The following is a 14100-nucleotide window of genomic DNA, read 5'->3' as shown; positions in this document are numbered from 1 at the left end:
AGCCTGCACCAGAATCTGTTCATCCCAGTGATTTATTGGAAACGTTCAATTTAATTGGGTTTGAATTTTCAGCCAAAAGGAACATGGAGACCCTTAAAACTGTTACCACCACTCCTCCTCGACCTGTGCTTCGAGCATTCTGATAGTTAGTGTGACTCAGGGGTGTTGATTCATTTAAACTAACATATTCATCCTGCTGTAACCGGTTTCTGTAAGGCAGAATAAATCAATATGATAATCAATTATTAAATCATTTACTAACAGGGACTTGGAAGAGAGAGACCTGATGTTTATTAATCCACATTTAATTGTTTTACTCTTTGGTGCAGTTGAGGAAGCTACAGTTGTGTTCAAAATAATAGCAGTGCATTCAAAAAACATGACTAAAGCTCAGAATCCTTAAATATTTTTTATATACAGGCACTGGGAACACTGCACATTATATTCTAAATCAAAACATGTAGAAAAATGTATAAATTTTCCAATTACTTTACAGGAAATTAAAAATTAATGTTGGGCTGTTCAGAGAAATAGCAGTGTCTGCATTTTTCTTTATAAACTCAAATATTCACTTTATGAACTGAAAAATCTTTAGGAATGATCATTCCTGTGAATCACTAAACTAATATTTAGCACCATAACCACTGTTTCTCTGTGTTGCATGGAGTCGACCAACTTCTGGCACCTGTGAACAGGTATTCCAGCCCAGGATGATTTGACAACTTTCCATAATTCCTCTGCATTTCTTGGTTTTGCATCAGAAACAGCATTTTTGATGTCGCCCCACAAGTTTTCTGTTATGTTGCTCCCTTATAGTGTCAATAAGTAAACATTATTACTCGACACACAGAGCATGGAGGACAACTTCTTGCTGGTTCACTCGTTTGTTTATTATCCTACTGTTGCTATGGTTACATTCAGAACCCCTGTATGCCCTAGTGGCGGTCTGCCCCTCTGGTGGTAAGTATTGGTAGGACATCTCTAGGTTCATACATCACATATCTCCTCCCCACTAAGATTTGTTGTCAGTAACAAAAACATTTCTTAGGAAACAAACGTAAGACATTATATCCCCTTTTAAACTACATGAGATTATTTCTTTCTTTACTTCTCCACAACATTACCAGAAAATAGGAGAGTTATGTCACGGCTTATAATCACTTCAAATATCAAAACTCAGAACCATTTAACAACATTCTACAAAAGCAAACATTCTTAAACATTCTTCAACTTTTTCTTTTTTTTTTTTTTTTTTTACAACATCTTGGAATGTCAACATTGTTCAACTCTTTTTTTTTTTTTTGTGGTTGTTAAGTTTACTGATCCCTGTAACGTACCGGCGGACGTGTGATCCTCACAGGATATCGTCGTACAGTCCCTGTTGTCTCTGAATGTTCTGTGTGTGTCATTTCTGTGGACTGTGGTGTCTTGAGTGTTTTGGGTGTTTTTGGTGGTGCATGTGGTGTGTGTGGCACCATATCAGTATCCTCCTTCTGTTGAGGTGTATTTGGGTCAGGTGTGGTTGTCTGAGGAAGTGACAGCGGACCACTCACAGGAAAACTCCCTGCAGACTCTGGTGGGTCTGACTCGGGCCGAGTCAGCATCTGGTCCACATGACGCTTCCAGACCCCTTGTGTTCCCACATGTACCTTGTAGGACACTGGTCCGGTCTTCTCGATCACCACAGCTTGCGTCCACTTATCCTCCCCCCTCCTATAATCACGCACGAGCACTGGCTAACCAAGTTCAAACTGTCTCTGTTTAGAGTGTAGCTGGCGTCATTGCTGTTGAGCCTCTTGTGACTGGTGCACTGTTCCAGCTATACTTGGTTTCAGGAAATCCAGTCGAGAACGCAGCTTGCGTCCGATGAACAGCATTGCAGGGCTTTCCTTGGTTGTTGCATGGGGGGTGTTACGGTAGGTCAGGAGGAACGTATCCAGACGCTGCTGCACTGGTGTCGTTCCTCTGGAAGATTTCAGAGCGTGCTTGAAGGTTTGCACAAATCGCTCTGCCAAGCCATTGGAGGCAGGGTGGTATGGTGCTGAGCGAATGTGTTTCACTCCATTGGCTTTCAGAAACGTGCTGAATTCTTCAGAGCAGAACTGAGGGCCGTTGTCGCTTACAAGACTGTGTGGAATGCCATAGCGACTAAAAAGTCCCCTAAGCACTTGGATGGTTTTGCTGGATGTGGTGCTATCCATGATGCGCACCTCGGGCCATTTGGAGTGTGCGTCCACTATGACCAGGTACATGTGCCCTTCAAATGGACCGGCAAAGTCCACATGTATCCGTTCCCAAGGACTGGATGGCCACATCCACGGGTGTAAGGGTGCTAGGCCAGGGTCTTTCTGCACTCGTTGACATGAGTGGCATGATTTTGCTTGGTGCTCGATCTGGGAGTCGATGCTGGGCCACCAAACGTAGCTACGAGCTAAGCTCTTCATCCTTACTACACCTGGGTGTGCTGAGTGTAGCTCTGTCAGCACCCGGGGGCGCAGTTTGGGTGGCACAATCACTCTCAACCCCCACATAAGGCATCCGTGCTGCACAGTGAGATCATGGCGGCGCTGGAGATAGGGAGACAGCTCACCTGCGTCCTTTGCAGCTGGAAAACGACCAGTTGTGACCATTTCCATGACACGGGACAGGGTGGAATCCGACATGGTGTGACGCTTGATCTCGGCGTTGCTGACTGGCAATGTGTCCAACTGTGACGTGTAGAACACCTCCACTGCACCTTGTTTCTCACTGGGGGCATGAGGGAGCGGTAACCTTGACAGTCCATCAGCGTTGGCATGTAGGGCCCCCTTTCGGTACTCAATGGTGTAATTGTGAGCGGAAAGCATGAGCGCCCAGCGTTGCATGCGAGCTGCAGCCATGGATGGTGTGCTTTTCACTGGACTGAAGATGGTTGTAAGCGGGCGATGGTCAGTGAGTAGCGTGAATGTATTGCCATACAGGTACTGGTGGAACTTGCGTACTCCAAAGACTATCGCTAATGCCTCGCTCTCAATCTGAGCGTAGTTTTGTTCTGCTTTGCTGAGAGTTCTGGATGCATATGTAACAGTTAATATTGTATTGGATTCCACTTGTCATTATTTTTCATTTTGGGTTTATGCATAGCGGGTGAAACGGCGCCATCTCTTGGTGGTTAGCCGCGATAAGGGTAGTGGACACAGGAACCTCGTTGCCAGTGTATGGGAGAAGAGCACGAGGTGGGTTCGCTGATATTAGCACTGTGGAAAATGTTGTGTATTATTGCTGTATGTTCATATATGATCACTGGCTAACTGTAATATGTACTTATAGCAACCAGGACACTAATGAGTTGCATATTGTACCTTTGATGAGATTAATAACATTATAACACACAGTTGGAAAAGTTCGCTAGCCTGATGCTAATGGAAAATGCCATTCCTTGTAAGGTGCTGTACCCGATGATGAGCCCATGATTCTGACCAGTACATGTTCCGTTTCATGCAGGTATTTATTTCATGATATTGTATTTTATTTCAATATAAATGTATTAGACCTCGTTGCCAGTGTATGGGAGAAGAGCACGAGGTGCTGTACCCGATGATGAGCCCATGATTCTGACCAGTACATGTTCCGTTTCATGCAGGCAGATAAAGTCAGCATTCATCTCATCCTGTCTCCTGATTGTCATTGAACACAACGCAGACACAAACTATACGACGAATGAAAACACAGAACTGGGTTATGATTATTTGGACCGAGCTGAATTAATACACGGCCAAGTTCAGCACGGTTACACATAGGCGATGGGTTTTTCATCGCCATCCGGCATGACATGCGAGAAAACAGCTCCGACCCCATAGGGTGAAGCATCGCAAGCGAGACGGAGAGGCAACTCAGGGTTGTAGTGTGTGAGCACCTCTTGTGATACCAGGAGTGCTTTGGCTTTCTGGAACACTGACGTCCACTGCCATTTCTTTTCTTTGTTCAGCAGTTCATTCAACGGCTTTAGCACAGTGGCCAGATCAGGGATAAAGCATCCGTAATAGTTAAGCATTCCTAGAAAAGATCGAAGTTTACTTACATCGCCTGGTGCTGGTGCTTCCACGATGGCACGTACCTTCTCCGGTGACTTGTGGAGCCCAGCAGCATCGATGATGTGGCCCAGGTATTCCACGGATTCCTGGAAGAAGAGACATTTCTCTTGCTTGAGGTGCAGGCCGTATTCCTCTAGCCTGCTGAGTACTGCATCCAGAGTTTTCAGGTGTGTCTGCTTGTCAGGACCACTGACCAGTATGTCGTCCAGGTAGCAGTGAGTGTGTGGCAGTCCGAGGAGCACCTGGTCCATTGCCTTCTGGAACAAGGCGGGCGAAGACGCTACACCAAACGGCAAGCGGTTGAAGCAGAACAGTCCTTTCTGTGTTGAGATGGTCAGCAACTTCTTGGAGCTCTCTTCTACTTCAATCTGTAGATATGCATTGGATAGATCCAGCTTACTGAAGCGTTGACCTCCAACGAGAGAAGCGAACAAGTCCTCAATACGTGGAATTGGGTACTTGTCGATGCAGAGGGCTGGGTTGATGGTGACTTTGAAGTCCCCGCAGAGTCTCACGGCACCGTCCTTCTTGTTCACGGACACCACTGGCGTAGCCCAGTCACTATGCGCCACAGGTGAGATGACGCCAAGCTCAGTGAGGCGTGTCAGCTCAGCTTCCACTCACGGTCGAAGAGCATATGGCACATTGCGTGGTGGGCAGAATTTGGGTACACTGTTTGGTCTTAGAGTTCAATTCAATTCAATTTTATTTATATAGCGCCAAATCACAACAAACTGTCGCCTCAAGGCGCTTTGTATTGTGGGTAAAGACCCTACAATAATACAGAGAAAACCCAACAGTCAAAACGACCCCCTATGAGCAAGCACTTGGCGACAGTGGAAAGGAAAAACTCCCTTTTAACAGGAAGAAACCTCCAGCAGAACCAGGCTCAGGGAGGGGGGGTCATCTGCCGCGACCGGTTGGGCTGAGGGGAGAGAAAGACATGCTGTGGAAGAGAGCCAGAGATTAATATCAATTAATGATTAAATGCAGAGTGGAGTATAAACAAAGTAAATAAGGTGAATGAGAAACAGTGCATTATGTGAACCCCCCAGCAGACTAGGCCTATAGCAGCATAACTAAGGGATAGGTCAGGGTCACCTGATCCAGCCCTAACTATAAGCTTGATCATAAAGGAAAGTTTTAATCCTAATCTTAAAAATAGAGAGGGTGTCTGTCTCCTGAATCCAAGCTGGAAGCTGGTTCCACAGAAGAGGGGCCTGAAAGCTGAAGGCTCTGCCTCCCATTCTACTCTTAAGTATCCTAGGGACCACAAGTAAGCCAGCAGTCTGAGAGCGAAGTGCTCTGTTGGGGTGATATGGTACTATGAGGTCTTTGAGATAAGATGGGGCCTGATTATTCAAGACCTTGTATGTGAGGAGAAGAATTTTAAATTCTATTCTAGATTTAACAGGGAGCCAATGAAGAGAAGCCAATATGGGAGAAATCTGCTCTCTCTTTCTAGTCCCTGTCAGTACTCTAGCTGCAGCATTTTGGATCAGCTGAAGGCTTTTCAGGGAGCTTTTAGGACAGCCTGATAATAATGAAATACAATAATCCAGCCTAGAAGTAATAAATGCATGAATGAGCTTTTCAGCATCACTCTGAGAAAGGATGTTTCTAATTTTAGAAATACTGCGCAAATGCAAAAAAAGCGGTCCTACATATTTGTTTAATATGTGCATTGAAGGACATATCCTGGTCAAAAATGACTCCAAGATTTCTCACAGTGTTACTGGAGGCCAAAGTAATGCCATCCAGAGTAAGTATCTGGTTAGACACCATGTTTCTAAGATTTGTGGGGCCGAGTACAAGAATTTCAGTTTTATCTGAATTTAGAAGCAGCAAATTAGAGGTCATCCAGGCCTTAATATCTTTAAGACATTCCTGCAGTTTAACTAATTGATTGAGTATCATCTGCATAACAATGAAAATTGATGCAGTGCTTTCTAATAATACTGCCTAAGGGAAGCATGTATAATGTAAATAAAATTGGTCCTAGCACAGAACCCTGTGGAACTCCATAATTAACCTTAGCGTGTGAAGAAGACTCCCCATTTACATGAACAAATTGGAGTCTATTAGATAAATAAATAAAAGCTGCACTGAGGTCCAACAGGACAAGAACAGAGATGAGTCCACTGTCAGAGGCTCTAAGAAGATCATTTGTAACCTTCACTAATGCTGTTTCTGTACTGTGATGAATTCTGAAACCTGACTGAAACTCTTCAAATAAACCGTTCCTCTGCAGATGATCAGTTAGCTGTTTTACAACTACTCTTTCAAGAATCTTTGAGAGAAAAGGAAGGTTGGAGATTGGCCTATAATTAGCTAAGACAGCTGGGTCAGTGATGAATTTTTAAGTAAAGGTTTAATTACAGCCACCTTGAAGGTCTGTGGTACACAGCCAACTAATAAAGACTGATTGATCATTTTTAAGATTGAAGCATCAATAATTGGAAAGACTTCTTTGAACAGTCTAGTAGGAATGGGATCTAACAAACATGTTGCTGGTTTGGAGGAAGTAACTATTGAAGTTAACTCTGAAAGATCAACTGGAGCAAAAGAGTCTAAACAAATACCAGCAGTGCTGAAAGCAGCCGAACATGAAGATAAATCTTTGAGATGGTTATGAATAATTTTTTCTCTAATGTCTAAAATTTTATTTGTAAAGAAATCCATGAAGTCACTACTAGTTAAAGTGAAAGGAATACTCGGCTCTACAGAGCTCTGACTCTTTGTCAGCCTGGCTACAGTGCTGAAAACAAACCTGGGGTTGTTCTTATTTTCTTCAATTAATGATGAATAGTAAGATGTCCTAGCTTTACGGAGGGCTTTTTTATAGAGCAACAAACTCTTTTTCCAGGCTAAATGAGCATCTTCTAACTTAGTGAGACGCCATTCCCTCTCCAGCTTTCAGGTTATCTGCTTTAAGCTGTGTGTTTGTGAATTATACCACGGAGTCAGGCACTTCTGATTTGAAGCTTTCCTTTTCAGAGGAGCCACAGTATCCAAAGTTATACGCAGTGAGGATGTAAAACTATTGACGAGATAATCGACCTCACTGGGAGCAGAGTTTAGGTAGCTGCTCTGCACTGTGTTGGCACTGAAGAGCATAACAATGAAGGAATTAGATCCTTAAACTTAGTTACAGCACTTTCAGAAAGACTTCTACTGTAATAAAACTTATTCCCCACTGCTGTGTAATCCAATAAAGTAAATGTAAATGTTACTAAGAAATGATCAGACAGGAGGGGGCTTTCAGGGAATACTGTTAAGTCTTCAGTTTCTATGCCATATGTCAGGACAAGATCCAGAGTATGATTAAAGTGGTGGGTGGGCTCCTTTACATTTTGAGAGAAGCCAATTGAATCTAACAATAGATTAAATGCAGTGTTGAGGCTGTCATTCTCAGCATCTACATGGATGTTAAAATCACCCACTATAATTATTTTATCTGAACTGAGCACTAAATCAGATAAAAAGTCTGAGAAATCAGACAGAAACTCTGAGTAGGGACCAGGTGGACGATAGATAATAACAAATAAAACAGGTTTTTGATTTTCCCAATTAGGATGGACAAGACTAAGAGTCAGGATTTCAAAAGAATGAAAACTTTGTCTGGGTCTTTGATTAATTAATAAGCTGGAATTGAAGATTGCAGCTAATCCTCCTCCTCGACCTGTGCTTCGAGCATTCTGACAGTTACTGTGACTCGGGGGTGTTGATTCATTTAAACTAACATATTGATCCTGCTGTAACCAGGTTTCTGTAAGGCAGAATAAATCAATACATTGATCAATTATTAAATCATTTACTAATAGGGACTTGGAAGAGAGAGACCTAATGTTTAATAATCCACATTTAATTGTTTTATTCTTTGGTGCAGTTGATGAAGCTGTATTATTTATTGTTTTTGAATTTTTATGCTTAAATAGCTTTTTGCTGATTTTAGCTTTGTTTTTTGGTGGTCTGGGAGCAGGCACCGACTCTATGGGGATGGGGTTTTGGGGGGATGGCAGGAGGAGAGAAGCTGCAGAGAGGCGTGTAAGACTGCGACTCTGCTTCCTGGTCTCAACCCTGGGTAGTCAGTTTTTAGGAGGGTTAATAAATTTGGCCAGATTTCTAGAAATGAGAGCTGCTCCATCCAAAGTGGGATGGATGCCGTCTCTCCTAACAAGACCAGGTTTTCCCCAGAAACTTTGCCAATTATCTATGAAGCCCACGTCGTTTTTTGGACACCACTCAGACAGCCAGCAATTCAAGGAGAACATGCGGCTAAACATGTCGCTCCTGGTCTGATTGGGGAGGGGCCCAGAGAAAACTACAGAGTCCGACATCGTTTTTGCAAAGTTACACACCGAGTCAATATTAATTTTAGTGACCTCCGATTGGCGTAACCGGGTGTCATTACTGCTGACGTGAATAACGATCTTACCAAATCTACGATTAGCCTTAGCCAGCAGTTTCAAATTTCCATGAATGTCGCCTGCTCTGGCCCCTGGAAGACATTTGACTATGGTCGCCGGTGTCTCTAGCTTCACGTTTCTCAAAACAGAGTCGCCAATAACCAGAGTTTGTTCTTCGGCGGGTGTGTCGCCGAGTGGAGAAAAACGGTTAGAGACGTGAACAGGTTGGTGGTGTACCCGGGGCTTCTGCTTAGGACTTATCAACTTATTTGCTGATTTTGAATTTTTATGCTTAAATAGTTTTTTGCTGATTTTAACTTTGGTTTTTAGTGGTCTAGGAGCAGGCACCGTTGCTATGGGATGGGGTTTTGGGGGGATGGCAGGAGGAAAGAAGCTGCAGAGAGGCGTGTAAAACTGCAACTCTGCTTCCTGGTGTTGGCTCTCACTGCGGTATTGTATCACTTCCTGTTCCTGTTTCAGAGCACAGTCGTGTTTTGCTGTCTGTTAGCAGTTAAATCTGTATAGCTCGATCTATCTGGATAACAACATATTTCGGTGTAATCTTCACCTACTTTATCTAGAGCACACTCTTTGCTGAATCACCTGTATTCACATTATTGACTTTATTTTTTTTTAGAAATTCGCTAGCTTAGCTCAGCTAGTAGCTTAGCTCTTAGCCGACTCACTACCAGCATGGCTTCTTCTCCTGTCTCTCCTGCACTTTCCTGCTCTGGGTGTCACATGTTTAGTTACTCCTCGGCCTCCTTTAGCAGTAACGGTACTTGTATTAAATGTAGTCTGTTTGTAGCTCTGGAGGCCAGGCTGAACTGGAGACTCGGCTCCGCACCCTGGAAAATCCTGTATCTAGCCAGGCCCCTGTAGCGGGTGTGGACCATGGTAGCTTAGCCGCCGTTAGCTCCCCCCCAGCGGATCCCGAGCAGCAGGGAAAACAGGCCGGCTGGGTGATTGTGAGGAGTAAGCGTAGTCCTAAGCAGAAGCCCCGGGTACACCACCAACCTGTTCACATCTCTAACCATTTTTCTCCACTCGGTGACACACCCGCCGAGGAACAAACTCTGGTTATTGGCGACTCTGTTTTGAGAAACGTGAAGCTAGAGACACCAGCGACCATAGTCAAATGTCTTCCAGGGGCCAGAGCAGGCGACATTCATGGAAATTTGAAACTGCTGGCTAAGGCTAATCGTAGATTTGGTAAGATCGTTATTCACGTCGGCAGTAATGACACCCGGTTACGCCAATCGGAGGTCACTAAAATTAATATTGACTCTGTTTTTGCAAAGTTACACACCATGTCGGACTGTTAAGTTCTGTTCTCAAATTCTTCTGTTAGACACTAATGTTTTATTTTGGTGAGGACTTTTATTTTGAAATATCCTGTGTGGCGAATGGAACTTCCTGCAGAAACTATTGTGTTTTCCTTTTACTTTGTTTTTACGACCTTGTTGTGATCATTCATTTTTTACGGCAGTGTGAAAAGTGTACGCAAGAGTGAACGTTTACAACCATGGCTACTGAGCACATTTCCAGAGCTGTGATGAAGTTAAGAATAAAGGAGTCAAGAGACTAAAAAGTGTGTGATCATTTACGACATGGAAGAAGCGGCAGCAAACCCAACAACAAAAACGATGTCGGACTCTGTAGTTTTCTCTGGGCCCCTCCCCAATCATACCAGGAGCAACATGTTTAGCCGCATGTTCTCCTTCAATCGATGGCTGTCTGAGTGGTGTCCAAAAAAATGATGTGGGCTTCATAGATAATTGGTAAAGTTTCTGGGGAAAACCTGGTCTTGTTAGGAGAGACGGCATCCATCCCACTTTGGATGGAGCAGCTCTCATTTCTAGAAATCTGGCCAAATTTATTAACCCCCCTAAAAACTGACTACCCAGGGTTGAGACCAGGAAGCAGGGTCGCAGTCTTACACGCCTCTCTGCAGCTTCTCTCCTCCTGCCATCCCCCCAAAACCCCATCCCCATAGAGTCGGTGCCTGCTCCCAGACCACCAAAAACCAAAGCTAAAATCAGCAAAAAGCTATTTAAGCATAAAAATTCAAAAACAATAAATAATACAGCTTCATCAACTGCACCAAAAAATAAAACAATTAAATGTGGATTGTTTTCAAGATGGCAGCGCGCACAGACGCAGCGGCTCACGGCTCTTCCTTTCGGTGCTCTTTTTTGTACTTTTTGTATTTCGTATTTGTTAGTTTTGGTGCATTTGTCTCTGCAAACAACTGCTACACATGCCAGGATCTTGTGGACATTGGCTACCGGCACAAGATATCAGTATCGAGTGATTTTCACTACACTCATAACATCCCAGACGCAATAGCGAGACCGCCGGGGGCTCCGTGGATTGTTATCGGGTCTGGAAGGCACCGCCGACGGCGGAGGGAGAGGAAGCAAAAGCGGGGCTGCAGGTCTGGCTTTATGCTGAAGCTGAAATGCCAACCACACAGGCCTCCTCTGCCGAGCCTGTATCTCTCCAACGCCAGGTCCATTGTAAATAATCGGACAACCTAGAGTTAGAGCTGGCTGTAAATCGCTATGTTCGTGACAGCTGTGTAATGATTATCACCGAGACCTGGCTAAACCCCCACATTCCCGATGCTAGCGTGCAGCTAGCAGGCCGCACTCTGCTACGCGGAGATCGGACAAAGGACTCCGGTAAGAGCAGGGGAGGGGGTCTCTGTATTTACGTGCATGAGGACTGGTGTAACAACGGAACAATCATAGACAAACATTGTTCCCCAGACCTCGAGTACATGTCTGTAAGATGTCGGCCTTTTTTTCTACCCAGAGAGCTAACAGTAGTGATCGTCACAGCTGTGTATATAGCTCCCGATGCTAACGTTAGCATGGCGCTCTCTCTCCTGCTGAACGCCATTAACGAACAGCAGCGGCTCCACCCCGACGGTGTTCTTATTATCGCGGGAGACTTTAACAAGGCCAACTTAAAGACTGTACTCCCGAAATTCCACCAACATGTCAAATGTTCCACAAGAGGGGAGAACACTCTTGACCATGTTTACTCCAACATTAAGCACGCTTACAGAGCCAAACCCCTCCCCCACCTCGGCCAGTCCGACCATCTTTCCCTGCTGCTCACCCCAGCATACACCCCCCTCAGACGGAGAGCCAGGCCTACTGTAAAAACCATTACAACCTGGCCTGAAAACGCACTCTCCGACCTACAGGACTGCTTTGCATACACAGACTGGGACTTATTCGAACACGAGGACCTAGAAACATTCACAGGGACGGTACTGGACTACATTAAGTTCTGTATCGGAAATGTGACTGTTAGCAAAAACATCCGGGTTTTCCCTAACCAGAAACCCTGGATGAACAGCCAGGTCCGTTCACTCCTCAAAACCCGTGATGCTGCCTTCAGGTCAGGCGACAGAGCTCTGTACAGTGCTGCTCGAGCCGACCTGAAAAGAGGAATTAAAAAAGCCAAAACGGACTACAGGAGGAGAATAGAGTCCCATCTGTCCAGCAATAACACACGGGAGGTGTGGCAGGGCATTCAGAACATCACAAACTTCAGAGGCTGTGATGTGACTGCAGGAGACCTGAGTGTGTCACTAGCAGAGGAACTTAACTGTTTCTTTGCTCGCTTTGAGACACCTCAGGACCACCCATCTGCTCCAGTCCTGCCCCCCCCCCACCAGGCTGCACCCCACTCACTGTCCAGGAGCAAGAGGTACGGCGCGTGCTCCTGGCAGTGAACCCCAGGAAGGCTGCCGGAGACGGAGTACCTGGCAAGGTGATCAGAGCGTGTGCCCACCAGCTCACCCTGATTCTCACCAGGATTTTCAACCTCTCCCTGGCCCAAGCAGTCATCCCCCCCTGCCTAAAAACAGCCACAATCATCCCCGTGCCCAAAAGGTCATCTGTCACCAGCCTAAATGATTACCGCCCTGTGGCCCTCACACCGGTAATCATGAAGTGCTTTGAGAGGCTGGTTCTCCAGCACATCAAAGACCATCTGCCCCCCACTTTCGACACCCATCAGTTTGCATATCGTGCAAACAGATCCACAGAGGACACCATCGCTGTAGCTCTCCACTCTGTGTTGAGCCACTTGGAGCAGCAGCAGAGCTACGCTCGCATGCTCTTTGTGGATTACAGCTCAGCGTTCAACACAATCATCCCGGACATTCTCACCACCAAACTACACACCCTGGGCCTCCCCCCTCTCACATGTTCCTGGATCAAGGACTTCTTAACCAACCGGCCCCAGACTGTGAGACTTGGCCCCCATCTCTCCTCCACCCACACACTGAGCACTGGTTCCCCACAGGGCTGTGTGCTGAGACCCCTCCTGTACTGCCTCTACACCCATGACTGCAGTCCGGCCCACAATAACAACCTCATCCTCAAATTTGCTGACGACACCACATTGGTCGGACTCATCTCAAAGTGAGATGAGGCAGCTTACAGAGAGGAGGTCCTGAAGTTGACAGCCTGGTGTTCAGAGAACAACCTGGTACTGAACACCATGAAAACCAAAGAGATCATCATCGATATTATCTATGATAAAATCATAGATAATTGGCAAAGTTTCTGGGGAAAACCTGGTCTTGTTAGGAGAGACAGCATCCATCCCACTTTGGATGGAGCAGCTCTCATTTCTAGAAATCTGGCCAAATTTATTAACCCCCCTAAAAACTGACTACCCAGGGTTGAGACCAGGAAGCAGAGTCGCAGTCTTACACGCCTCTCTGCAGCTTCTCTCCTCCTGCCATCCCCCCAAAACCCCATCCCCATAGAGTCGGTGCCTGCTCCCAGACCACCAAAAACCAAAGCTAAAATCAGCAAAAAGCTATTTAAGCATAAAAATTCAAAAACAATAAATAATACAGCTTCATCAACTGCACCAAAAAATAAAACAATTAAATGTGGATTGTTAAACATTAGGTCTCTCTCTTCCAAGTCCCTATTAGTAAATGATTTAATAATTGATCAACGTATTGATTTATTCTGCCTTACAGAAACCTGGTTACAGCAGGATCAATATGTTAGTTTAAATGAATCAACACCCCCGAGTCACAGTAACTGTCAGAATGCTTGAAGCACAGGTCGAGGAGGAGGATTAGCTGCAATCTTCAATTCCAGCTTATTAATTAATCACAGACCCAGACAAAGTTTTCATTCTTTTGAAATCCTGACTCTTAGTCTTGTCCATCCTAATTGGGAAAATCAAAAACCTGTTTTATTTGTTATTATCTATCGTCCACCTGGTCCTTACTCAGAGTTTCTGTCTGATTTCTCAGACTTTTTATCTGATTTAGTGCTCAGTTCAGATAAAATAATTATAGTGGGTGATTTTAACATCCATGTAGATGCTGAGAATGACAGCCTCAACACTGCATTTAATCTATTGTTAGATTCAATTGGCTTCTCTCAAAATGTAAAGGAGCCCACCCACCACTTTAATCATACTCTGGATCTTGTCCTGACATATGGCATAGAAACTGAAGACTTAACAGTATTCCCTGAAAGCCCCCTCCTGTCTGATCATTTCTTAGTAACATTTACATTTACTTTAATGGATTACACAGCAGTGGGGAATAAGTTTAATTACAGTAGAAGTCT

The 14100-nt window shown here is 44.9% G+C and overlaps 1 pseudogene; it reads right to left on the bottom strand.

Moving 5' to 3' along the window:
• Positions 1-1778: 1778 nt before the first annotated feature.
• LOC115796278 (uncharacterized protein K02A2.6-like) lies at positions 1779-9519 on the bottom strand (annotated as a pseudogene).
• Between the last annotated feature and the right edge of the window lie 4581 nt (positions 9520-14100).

The sequence above is a fragment of the Archocentrus centrarchus genome, chromosome 17 (assembly GCF_007364275.1).
Source record: "Archocentrus centrarchus isolate MPI-CPG fArcCen1 chromosome 17, fArcCen1, whole genome shotgun sequence".
Taxonomy (NCBI): Eukaryota; Metazoa; Chordata; class Actinopteri; order Cichliformes; family Cichlidae; genus Archocentrus; species Archocentrus centrarchus.
Note: the sequence above shows the minus strand (reverse complement) of the source record. Positions and strands in the feature narration are given on the sequence as shown.